The 13077-nt window shown below is 40.7% G+C and overlaps 1 protein-coding gene across 2 annotated transcripts in view; it reads right to left on the reverse strand.

The window, feature by feature from the left end:
* CANX (calnexin) overlaps window positions 1-13077 on the reverse strand; it is a 32648-nt gene that overhangs the window by 18067 nt on the left and 1504 nt on the right. The window lies entirely within an intron of this gene.

Consider the following 13077-nt stretch of genomic DNA (forward strand, 5'->3'; position numbering starts at 1 on the left):
TAACCAAACACAAAGAACTAGATTTTCATGCATCATTAGTGGTATTTCTTTTTTTATGCATCCTTAGGACTGTGTTCACAAAACAAAGAAGGTAGAGACTGGATTACTAATGTTTAGCATTTAGTGCAGAAAATAAAAGTGCTAAGTAAAATCACTTTACGAATGATTTTCCTTTCCTAGGACTGGTATTAGTTTTTAGAAAAAAACTCTTAATGTCAACATTCTGCTTCAGTTTCCTACATACTTAAAAAATACAAGTAATCTCTCATTTATTCACTGGAAAGACCTCTGTTTTCTGCAATGGCAAAGCAATATTGTTTGATTTACAACTTTCTCTCTGAAACTAAACAGGCTGACTCAACCCTTTTATCTAAATCAATTTTATACAACTCCCAAGTTCTCTCTCATAGAAACAAACCTGGGTGGCTCAGTCAGTTAAGCATCTGACTTTGGCTCAGGTCATAATCTCAGGGTCCTGGGATGGAGGGCAGCCTCAGCCTCCACGCTCAGCATGGAATCTGCCTGTCCCTCCCCTCTGCCCCTCCACCCCACTGGTGCGCAGGCTTTTCCTTTTTAAAGATTTTATTTATTTTGAGAGACAGTGCACACAAGCAGGGGGAGGGAGAGAGAGAATCTCAAGCAGACTCCACACTGAACATGGAGCCCCACGCGGGGCTTCATCTCAAGACCCTGAGATCATGACCTGAGCCAAAATCAAGAGTCGGAGGCTTAACTGACTGACCCACCCAGGTGTCCCTAAATAAATAAAATCTTAAAAAAAAAAAAAAAAGAAAAAAAGAAACAATGCTATAAATAGTGATTAACAAAATCAAATTAGCCCCAAACACAGCTCAAAGAATATACAGCTAAAACTTTTTTAAAAATAAATAAAATGTGCTAAGACTAGTAGTAACTGAAAGTACAAAATCAATGGATTACTTAGGACTAAGTACTGGTGCTGGAACACCACTGTGTGAAGGAAAAAAGCTGATTCGGGAGATGGTTTGGTGGGCTAACTACTTACCTTTAGTAAAGGTAGGAGTGATTTTTTTTTTCTCAGTAACTTTTAATGCGTTGACAGATTGCTGCTACGGACTGAATTGAATTCCCCTGTCAAAATTTGCATGTTGAAGCCTTAACTCCCAATGTGGCTGTATCTAGACGCAAGACCTTCAAGACAGCACTTCAGGTTAAGAGGTCATAGGGTAGGTAGGGTCCTAATCCAGTGGACTGGTGCCTGCATAAGACACCAGGAGTGTTCACACACAGAGGAAAGTCCATGTGAGGACACAGCCAGATGGCAGCTCTCTGCGAGCAGGACAAACGTCTTCACCAGAAACCAATCCTGACCACACCCTGATCTTGGACTTCCAGCCTCCAGAATCGAGAGAAAATAATTCCCTATTGCTTAAGCCCCTGTCGTGGTATTCTCTGTGGCAGCCCAGGCAGACTAAAACAGCTCTCCTCCGGTTTTTAAGTAAAACGTAGAGTTGTGTTTTCCAAACTGAAACAGCTATCAGCATCTTGCAGCGGCCTTACTGAAACAGACTCCTGGGGCTCAGTCTGAGTTTCTGATTCAGTCCAGCCTGGATCTTCACCTTTCTTTCTTTCTTTTTTTTTTTTTTTTTTAAGATTTTATTTATTTGACAGAGAGGGAACACAAGCAGGGGGACTGGGAGAGGAAGAAGCAGGCTCCCAGCAGAGGAGCCTGATGTGGGGCTCGATCCCAGAACGCCCTTCCAGGAACCACCCTTTGAGAACCACTGCTTAGGGTTTATGAAGAATCCATCTGTGCTCTGTTCTCCAGTTTATGAAGCACTTTCATGTACACTGTTCATGTAAACCTCCCATGAGGTATTACTCTCATTTTGTTTTACCTATTAGGAATCGAGACTTAATGAAATCAAAATAACCTACTTATTATCACAACTAATAAGTGAGACTCAAGGAATTCAAACCCTGTGTTTCCGTTACACGAGACAGAATGCTACTGTGTAGTTGGCACACTGAGAAGGTAGAACAGAACAGAGGACAGGAAGACCAGGCAGGAAGCGCCTTTAGGAGGAGTGATCTGGAGCGGGGAGGTCCAGATAGTGTTAGTGAGGACAGAGCAACTGCAGAACAGCGAGCCCAGGCTGTGGACCAAGGAAGAGGGGGAAAGAAGGCATCTGCGTCGGGGAGGCAGAATGGTCCCAACTGAAAGGAAAACCATTTTCAGAGAACAGAAGGCTGGCTACCGTCCTATCAGGAACAACAGAGGAAGTCTCTAGCAAGCTTCAGAAAATGCACTTCTCTCCCACTGCCATTTCCTCCATACTGTGAGGTGCAGAACCTGGTGTTTTAGGTGAGAGAAGTGCGCAGGCGTTCATCTGTTCCTTTCACATTATCCAGCAGGTTGAGGAACCTGTGAGGAATCAGTATCACCAAACCACGCCTCTCAGACCTCTTACACACGCTTACGAGAGCCTTACCCACTGCCAGCTTTACATACGCTGCGTTAACACCAGTAATTTGCCAATACTCCCCCCAAAATGCTACAGCCAATAGGTCTATTCTAGTTCCAAGAACCACTAGTAAGTCAGCTTAAATGTTCCAAGTTTTGTTAGAGATTTGTCCATACTTACAAACAATTCAACAATGTTTTAGGGTGACCTTAATTCTCTGCTTTGTTAATGAAAATAAAACATTACCAAGACACAGAATCCCCCCATCTTCTTTCAGTCCCCCTACATCAAATGGAATCCAAAAGGTAGCACTGACTGGATGGGTATTTACATAGGATGTTGCACTACTGTGCTTTTTAGAAGAAAACACAAAAGAAAATTTAGGTGATCTTGGGTTTGACGATGAATTTTTACATACAACATCGAAAGCAAGATATATGGAAAGAAAAATTGCTAACCTGGATTTTACTAAAATTAAAAACTTCAATTCTATGAAAGACTTAAGAGAAAAGACAAATCAGACGAGGAGAAAAATACATATTTGATAACAGACTAGTTTCCAACATGTACAAGGAACTCACATTCACCAATAAGAAAACCACCTAGTTACAAAACGTGCAAAAAATTCTGAACAGATACCTCACCAAAGATATTCAGATGGAAAATAACCATTATGAAAAGATGTTCAATATCATTTGCATTAGCTAATTGCAAATTAAAACAAGATACTACCATGCACATATTAGAATGGCCAAGATCCAAACACTGGCAAGGGTATGAAGCAACAGGAGCTCTCCTTCATTGCTGGTGAAAATGCAAAACGACATACCCCCTCTGGAAGACAGTGTGGCAATTTCTTACAAAATAAACGGAGTCTTACCATCTATTCAGCAATCACGTTCCCAAGTACTTGCCCAACTGATCTGAAAGCTTACAGATGCACAAAAACCTGCACACCAGTATTTCTAACAGCTTTATCCATAACCACCCCAAACTTGAAAGGATCTAAAATATCCTTCAATAGCTGGATGAATAAACAAAGTGCAATGCAATATTATTCAGCAACTCAAAGAAATGAGTTCTCAAGCCATAAAAACACTTGGATGAATTTTAAATGCAGATTGCTAAGTGAAAGAAGCCAGTCCGAGAGGGCGACATGTTGTATAACTCCAATTATAGGACATTCTGAAAAAAGCAAAACCACAGCTACGGTAAACAGATCAGGGTTACCAGAGGTTTGGGGGGAGGTGGTCACAATGAATACACATCAGCACGGGGGGATAATGGAGGCAGTGAGACTACTCTGTAGGATGCTACAATTATGGATAACATAACCCATGAAACTTCTCAGCACAGAGAGTGCATCTTAATGGATGAAAATTTTAGAAAATCATTTAGGAGGTCGAGTGACCCAAGGACAGCATGCAGGATGTGACAAACAATCTGTGACAGATATATTAAACCACTTCACTGGAAGGGGTGGAGGGAAAAGATGCTGACCTACGTAACTTCAGAAACAAGTGGAATCTGTAAACTAGACTGTGCGAAAGCACTTTTCTAGCTGGTAAGTTATTTCCCGTGGGTGTGCAGGTTAACAATCCTGATACTGCTGTCTGCGCACACTGGAGCTGAACAAGTGAGTATATGGGTGGTGGGAGCCACTTTTTCACTACTGGGTGAGGGAACGGACAGACAAGCATGGGAAAGAGGCTGGAATAGCCCCTATGGCAATGGGAGCAAGCTGGAAAGAGACTTCAGTGCAAACCCATGTTGTGGCTAATTTATAAATACTACATACAGTAGTATTTATAGATATGCACATATATGCCTATTAGTATGCACGCCTTTCCTTGCTGTGTCACCTGTGAGGGCCTAGAAGAAATTACACCCCAATAGCAATAAATATACCTAGTACCAAGATCTTGACTTTTTTTTGAAGGCTTTATTTATTTGACAGAGAGAGAAAGCGCCAGCAGGGGGGGAAGTACAGACAGAGGGAGAAGGAAAAGCAGATTCCCCGCTGAGCAGAGAACCTGATGTGGGGCTCGATCCCAGGACCCACAGATGCTTAAGCGACTGAGCCACCCAGAGGCCCCAAGATCTTGATTTTTAATACCACCTCCCATTAAAAGAAACAGGGCCCCTTGGAGAAATGGACAACTCTAGGACTGGGGCAGGAAATACACAAGATGAGCCTGGAACATAACGCAGGGCCAATAAAGAAATGTTCAAAAAAGGAAACAAAAATAAAACACCCATAATGATACGGGGGTGAGGGGTATGTCAAAGGAACACAAGAAAGAGTGCCCAGTGGCCAAAGTGGAACAGTGTGAGCAACAAAATAAGTGGTACTGGATAATACCCCAAAGTATAAAATAAATGTCCACGGATCTATACTGATACAAATATATGAGTAAAGAAATAAATGGGGGAGGAGAGACAAATTTCCAATGCAGAAACATTCTAACTAACCTCTGCAGCTCCTCCTCCTTCAAGGAAGGAGAGCCTAATTCCCCACTCCTTCCGTGTGGGCGGCTGCACAAGGTGACGTCCTCCCAAAGAGCACAGTACGGGAAGGAGGAGAGAGAGGAACTTTACACTGGAGACACCTGGCAAAACCATCTCACCCAGGGGACCAAGGTCAACACCAACAGTGAGAGGTCATGTTGATAGTATGTACCCTTGACACAGCGTGATGAAAAAAGGACTTTAACCTCTGTGGTCTTCCTCCCAAAAATCCATATCCCCGGTCTAATCATGAGAAAAACACCAAACAAAATCCCAACAGAAGGACATTCTACAAAACATCCTAAACCAGTAGTCTTCAAAAATGTCACGGTCATCAAAAACTAAGGAAAGTCTAAAGAATGGTTCCAGCCAAGGGGAGCCTAAGGAAATAGGACTAAATGCAACGTATCCTGGAACAGAAAAAGAACAGTGGGTAAAAACAAAGGAAATCTGAATTAAAGATAACTTTACTTAATATATATATATATCAATATTGGTTCATTAATTGTAATAAATGTACTACGCTCATTTAAGTTGTTAATAGTAGGGGAAACTGGGTGTGTATCACATGGGAATCCTCTATCTTCATAATTTTTCTGTAAATTTAAAACTGCTCCATAAATTAATTAAGAAAAAAAAAAAAAGGATGTTCCACGATTATGCCTCAAAAGATGATCTCCCACCCCTTCAAGAAAATCCTGGGGCTGAAATATACCATAGGAATCTAGTCTAGTTCCCCTTTTTGACAAGACTGAGTTCCAGAGACCAACTTGCCAAAAATCACAGTTATTGGCAGAATCAGGACTAGAAGCCAAGGTTCCTGCATCCTAGTGCAATGTACCCTACTTGGTAATTCTACAAATGCTTCTGTCTGAAAGACACAAAGTGATTTTTCACATATTTTAACACCTGGGAGGATTTCAGAAGGTCTTTTTCTCCCTTTTAAAGTCTTCATTTGTCTTTACGCGCACAGAATCCTAAGTAGAGAGCATACTTCTGTCACTTTGCTTTCCTGATTCTATGATTTTTTTTTAAAGATTATTTATTTATTTATTTATTTATCAGAGATAGAGACAGCCAGCGAGAGAGGGAACACAAGCAGGGGGAGTGGGAGAGGAAGAAGCAGGCTCATAGCAGAGGAGCCTGATGTGGGGCTCGATCCCAGAACGCCGGGATCACGCCCTGAGCCGAAGGCAGACGCTTAACCGCTGTGCCACCCAGGCGCCCCTGATTCTATGATTTTTGATAGGAAATACATAAGGAGTTCAACAAAGCAAGAATGCTTTTAGAAAACAAACAGCACACTCCCCCCACTCAACTTCCCCAAAGCCACAGAGCAAGCGGTTAGTAGATTTGGAAGGTTCAGGAGTAAAAGTGAATAAAGAAATTACCTTTAAACCGAGAAACATTTTCCTGTAATAAAGAAACATTGACCACATGTGCTAAAATTCTCTTCTATTTCACAGTTCATGCTAAGATGTATTAGCTCCTCCAGGGCAAGGTTTCCCACATCCCTACACACCAGTACAGCAGTCCAGTCCCCCACCCCTGACTTTAAGCCATTATATTCTTGGAGCACTTCATTTTCTGGTTTCTTTCAGGGGCCATCTCTCCCTGTCTCTCATTTTTATCACTGCAGGTCTCTTACCTGAAGCTCTACAGCAAAGCCCCTCTGAGCCAGCATGCAAATGCTGGGAGGATGCATAACCAGTGACTACCTACTCGGTGCTACAGAGTCTCACAGTGGGCCACTTAAATGCCTACCTTGGTCAAATGATAATCACTACAGGCATGGACCTCCAGGACAGCCAGCAACCAAAAAACAAAAACTCAAACATCAAAATCTTCTTTAAAATTTTGAATCTACTGACGTGGACAACTTGTCTCAAAAATACCCTTAAGTTATATACAAACATGAGTTTTGTGCAGCCCTGCCTTATGATATCCTTTAATGTAAGCAAAGACTAAGTCGATAAAACCAACACTCTAGGGGCCAACACCGTATGGTCCAAGTTCTGATTTCTGTTGATCTAGAACTCAATCTAAAAACAAAACCTATGGGACACCTGGATGGCTCGGTTAAGCATCTGACTCCTGATAGGCATCTGACTCTTGATTCCGTCTGGGATTCTGATCTCAGGGTGAGATCAAGCCCTGATTCAGGCTCCCCATTCAGCAGGAGTCTACTTGAGATTCTCTCCCTCTCCATGCTCACAGGAGCATGTGCTCTCTTTCAAATCAGTAAATCTTTAAAAAATAAAGTAAAAAATAAAACCTACAATATCTAGGTTCTAGAGAAATCGACAACTGCATATCCTTCAAATCCTCACCAATCTATCAACTAGACTTCTGATAAAAGCTGAGTGGCAGAGTTCAAGAGTGTTTTCTGGCAGTCACAGGCTTAGAATGGGAATTATGTATTACAAAGGGGTTAAAAGAGAAAATGCAGGGGCGCCTGGGTGGCTCGGTTTTTAGGTGTCTGCCTTTGGCTTGGGTCATGATCTGGGGGTCCTGGGATCGAGCCCCAAACCGGGCTCCCTGCTCGGTAGGAAACCTGCTTTTCCCTCTCCCACTCCCCCTGCTTGAGTTCCCACTCCCACTGTCTCTCTGTCAAATAATAAATAAAACCTTTAGCATAAAAGAAAAGAAAAGAAAAAAGAGAAAGAAAATGCATCTGATACCCATCAGAAACCCTGGCTAGGGGGCATGGCTCAATCGTTAAGCATCTGCCTTCTGCTCAGGGCACGATCTCAGGGTCCTGGGATCGAGCCCCAGATCGGGCTCCCTGCTCCGCTGGGGCCTGTGTCTTCCTCTCCCACTCCCCCTGCTTGTGTTCCCTCTCTCGCTGGCTGTCTCTCTAATAAATAAATAAAATCTTAAAAAAAGAAGAAACCCTGGCTAGAGTGAAATGCTAAACCAATGTTTGTTGATGGCATCCAATTCCATGAGTGCCAAGTAGATATCAAAAAGTTGGTCTCTGACCTTCAGGAACTCAATCTATAATATGGTGTCCATAAAGTCTGGAAACATAAGGGCCAAGGGGATTAAAAAAAAACCCCTGGAAACATAAAAACATTTTATCAATTAAAAGTGACCTTGATGACATTATGCATACTTGCCTGTGTTTTCAGAGTTTATGAATGTACTGTAGTATTAGTTCTACAAATCAATTTTGGGGGGTTTTGGGGTCAATATCAAAATAAACTCATAATATTATAACCTATCTTTTCTTTATCCAACTTGCAAAATATACACAGGTTTTTTAGTACCACTTAAGACTCATGCTAGTATTCTCTTTCTACAAAAACAATGCCAAAAAAGTAACAATTTCAAAAATGAATTCCCAACATAAAATTGCATAGAACTATATACAGACACACACACAAGTGCATGTAAATCCTGGTAAATTATGAAAAATGTCTGTAGATTGTACCAATGTCAGTTTCCTGGATTCGAGATGGTACTATGGTTATGTAAGACGCTACCACTGGGCGGACACCTGGGTGGCTCAGTCAGTTGGGTGTCTGACTCTGGATCTTGGTTCAGGTCTTGATCTTAGGGTCGTGAGTTCAAGCCCAGCATTGGGCTCCATACTGGGCATGGAGCCTACTTTAAAAAAAAAAAAAAAAAAAAAAAAGATGATGCTACCATTGGGGGAAGCTGGGTGATGGGTACCAGGGACTGCTCTGTACTATTTTTGCAAATTTTTCAGGTCTATAATTAGTTCAAAATTAAATGCTTTTTAAAATGACGTATACTGGATCAACAAATATGGCACTTTCCACTTGAGCAAAGTTGTCCAGAAATCAGCTTTAAACTGACCTGCCTCTGTAAAGCACAAAATTATAAGGAAGTCAGATATGTGAGCTGTATTAGAAACTGAACTTGAAGAGTTCAAGTCTTTCTCTTTTCCTTCCAGTTTATAAGGGTTTATGTTTTTGGTAATCAAATGTAATTATCTATCTATATCCAGGCCATAGTATCTCCACCCTCTGGGTTCACATGGACAAACATACATAAAGCCAAGAAAAGAGGAACGAAACACATGCACATTTATACTATACACTTGTAATATACAAGATTTCTGGCTTGCTTCCCAATCTCCCAAGGACAAAGCAAAAAGTCCAGCTCGCTCAATCTCAGGGATAGGAGTCTTCAAGAGCACCTAAGCTACTCACTTTTAATACTGCTGTCCACTCTTCAACTTTTAAGAGAGTGAATTCATTTTGACTTCTAGAGACAGAAATTTCCTATCTTAAAACTGATGACTCAGAAAAGTAATTCCTGATAACCCACGGCACTATGGTGCACATGGATGGTATAACCTGTCAGGTCAGAGAAGCCTGGGCTCCAGACTCCCCTGCTCCTCTCTGTGGCCCTGCTCAGCTTACTGGGTTCCCAAGAGTCTTCTTTCCCTATTTTACAGCTGTGAATAATAGTACTACTGGCAGAAAGGCCTGCTACGAAAATAGAAAAAGATAATACAAAGTCTACCAGAGTCCAGTACTTTATAGGTAGGTATATGCAAATAGTTTGTTCTTTGACATACACTTAGTACAACCATAGTGAATACAGCTTCGATTCTCACACTAGGGATTCCTGGGTGGCTCAGTTGGTTAAGTGTCTGCCTGCAGCTCAGGTCCCAATCCCAGGGTCCCTGGGATCGAGTCCCGCATTGGGCTCCTTGCTCAGCGGGGAGCCTGTTTCTCTCTCTGCCTGCCACTGCCCCTGCTTATGCTTGCTCTGTCAAATAAATAAATAAAATCTTTAAAAAAAAAAAAATTCTCATACTAGACCCATAGGTCTAATATGCCTGCCACCTCCTCCAACCTTTTTCAGCAAAGCTGAATAATTTTGCATAGCCAGAAAAACTTGCTTTCTTCCAATCACACTGTATGGTTTCTTAACTCCTCCTTGCAATGGTGTCTCTACAATTTTAGCATTTGCATATAGAAATGTCCATGTTTATCTGTGATTTTTCCTTTGTCACTGATTATTTCCGTTCATGAATTCTCCAAAATTCAATTTATTTTTGGTTGTTATTCTGTTCTCAGCACATTCTGAAAAAAGACAACCCAATTATTTTACTACATACATTTAATAACATACATGAGACTTCACCCGAACACATAATATCTTATTTAACAGAAACAGACAATTCTTCATTGAATTTCAGCAAATCCAGACAACCACTTAGATCAACTTTAGGAATGGGCACACTAAAGAAATAGTAAATTTGTATACCCTGTAAGGCACAAAACTTTCTTCTCAATAAGGGTCTATTTAGAAAAAAAAAAAAAGATCTTTAAAACAAATGGAGGGTTAAATTATTTTTTTTAAGTTTATTGAATTTAAATTTTTATATTTTATCTTTTTAAGTCTATTTTTTTCATAAGAAATATTGGTCTGGGGCACCTGACTGGCTCAGTCAGTAGAGCATGCAACTCTTGATCACAGGGTCATGAGTTCAAGCTCCCTGATGGGCACAGAGCTTACGTTAAAAAAAAATACATATATATTTTGGTCTCTGGTTTTCTTTTCTTGTGAAGTCTTTATCTGGTTTTGGCATTTACAGAATATTGACCTTACGGAATGGGTTGAGACGTATTCTCTCTCTTCTGTTTCTCAGAAGAGTTTGTGGAAGGGTTGGTATTAATTCTTCCCTAGGTTTCTGAATTCACCAATGAAGCTATTTGGTTCTGGGTTTTTATTTGTGGGACTTTGTTTCTTAAAAGAAATTAGGAAATTTCAACCCTAATTCCTGCAATCCATCTGAAATTAGAAAGAGGAACAGAAGAAAACCCCAGGAAGGGATTATTTGTCTCTTCATCAGGTTGAGGAAGCTCTTTTCTATTCCCAGTTTGTTGAATATTTTTATCATGAAAGGGAGCTGCATCTTGTCAAATGCTTATTTCTTTGTCTACCGAGATGTGGTTTTTGTCCTTTATTAATGTAGTGTGTTATATTCATTACTGTACGTTGAACTAACCTTGCATTCCTGGGATAAATCCTGGTCATGGTATTATACTCCTTTTTATATGCTGCTGGATTCCATTTGCTAGCATTTTGAGGGTTGTTGCATCTATTTTCGTAAAAGATACAGGTCTACAGTTTTCTTGTGAAGTCTCTGGTTTGGTATCAGAGTAATACTGGCCTCAAAGAATGAGTGGGAAGGGTAATCTCTTCTATTTTTGGAAGAGTCTGTGAATGACTGATGTTAATTCTTGGTTAAGTATTTGGTAGATTTAACCAGTAAAGCCATTTGGTTCTGGGCTTTTCTTTGTGGGACTTGTCTCTTAAAAGAAGTTAAGCTATTTTAAATAATTCCTTCAATCCATGAGAGATTAGAAAGAGGAACAGAAGAAATGACCTAGCTAATGTTCTTGGTTGTTCAAAAAAAAAAAAGTGATTTTTTTATTTTTAAAGGCAGCATGTAATAAGAAAAGAGGCAGTCTTTCTTTCATGCAGGTTATCTACTCATCTATTAATATACCCTTCTCAAAATGTTGGTCCTATAGGGTACTTAGGTTGTCTAATTTAATCCTCACAAGAACCTCAGGAGGTATGATCACCCTCAGCTGACACAGGAGAAAACTAAAGCTAAGAGAAATTACAGAAACCGTCTGAGGTCACAGTTAGACATGTAGCAGTGTTTATGAGCAAGAACCCAGAAGTCACAATCTCTCCTGGACTATCCAGTAACTTGGTAAACTGAGTGAACTACTAACTTCAGGGCCTCAGTTTCTTCATCTCTTAAATGAGATTACCACCACTATATACTTCTTAGGGTCGTTATAATGCACGTACCTGGCTTTACAGGATATATGCCAACACTAGCAGTGATTTCTACTATTACTAGGCATTGCCCAGTGATTCCATGTAAGTTTTAATGGTTCGGAAACTCGAAGTTTTAAGGCAAGTAAGAAATTCTAAGTTTTAGATTGGAAACAAACCAGTTAAAAGGGATTTGATTCCAGTCAGAGATAAACCACTTTACTACTTTTTATACCTTCTGACTGCATTACACAAGCATCTAGACAAAAAGTAAAAGCATTTAAGGGGGGGGAGGAACTACATAAAACATGACCTTCATTGTGAATGCTCATCCATTTAAAAATATATCTATACTACCTTGTATACAGTTTTGAATTTTGTTTTCATTGACTCGAACACCACCGGTTTTTCCATAGCACTTTCTTTTTTGCTATAACCTAAGTAGGTTTACCATGTGAATACTCAAAACATTGCTCTAGAGCCTCTAAATTAAAAAAACAAAATTCTCTAAATAGGTTTCATAGCTTACAGTTAAACTTAATTTAAAAGCACATCTGTTGCAGTTAAAAAAGCGACCAACCAGCAGCACTTTCCTGATGAAGTTCTACAGCGAGCTATACAGGATACAACTATGTTCGGGCACTTTTATTTTTCCTAGGAGTTGTCATGGGCTGCCTCTTCTGTCTGCACGGTGCAGCACACTATTCACGGTAGTTCCCTGTTCACCACCTTATTTGTCCCTCCCAGTAGCCCCCAAATGCTGAGGCCGCCAGGAGACTTCCCATTTCCATTTTAAAGATGGGGAAACCAAGGTGGTTCATAAGGTAGTTACTTATCATGCTGGGCCTGCAATTCAAGACTCTGCATTCTGCTTACCAACTGTCACTTTGTCCCTGAAGCTATCTCGCAGGGCAAAGTGAACTCTCATGAAAGGATGCAACAGCACGATTGCCAAAACGGCCGCAACAGCTTCTGCCCAAACGTTTACCTCTCATGGTTCTTGGAAGATAATGTGTTAGATGAATTGTCTGTCTGGTTAAGATAGGTGGAGCGGGAAGCTAACACCCATTTTCAGATAGGTCAGAAAATCTGTCATTGCGGGACTCATTCACTCCAATACACACAGTTCACTCCAGCCTTCTCATGATCCAGTTACCAGGCCTGTTGGCTTGTGTACCCTGGCTGGTGCAAAGAACTCCCACACAGTGCTTTACCTCTGTTCCAAGTCTGCTCTAAGTATATTTACAGCAAGTGTACAACATGGCAGGGATTCTATACACGACCCTCAAACAATGCAGGAAAAGCTAACATACAGAGTGATTTCAAAACTCAACACAATTCTTCTCTTAAA

This window comes from Ailuropoda melanoleuca, chromosome 3 (genome assembly GCF_002007445.2).
Source record: "Ailuropoda melanoleuca isolate Jingjing chromosome 3, ASM200744v2, whole genome shotgun sequence".
Classification (NCBI taxonomy): domain Eukaryota; kingdom Metazoa; phylum Chordata; class Mammalia; order Carnivora; family Ursidae; genus Ailuropoda; species Ailuropoda melanoleuca.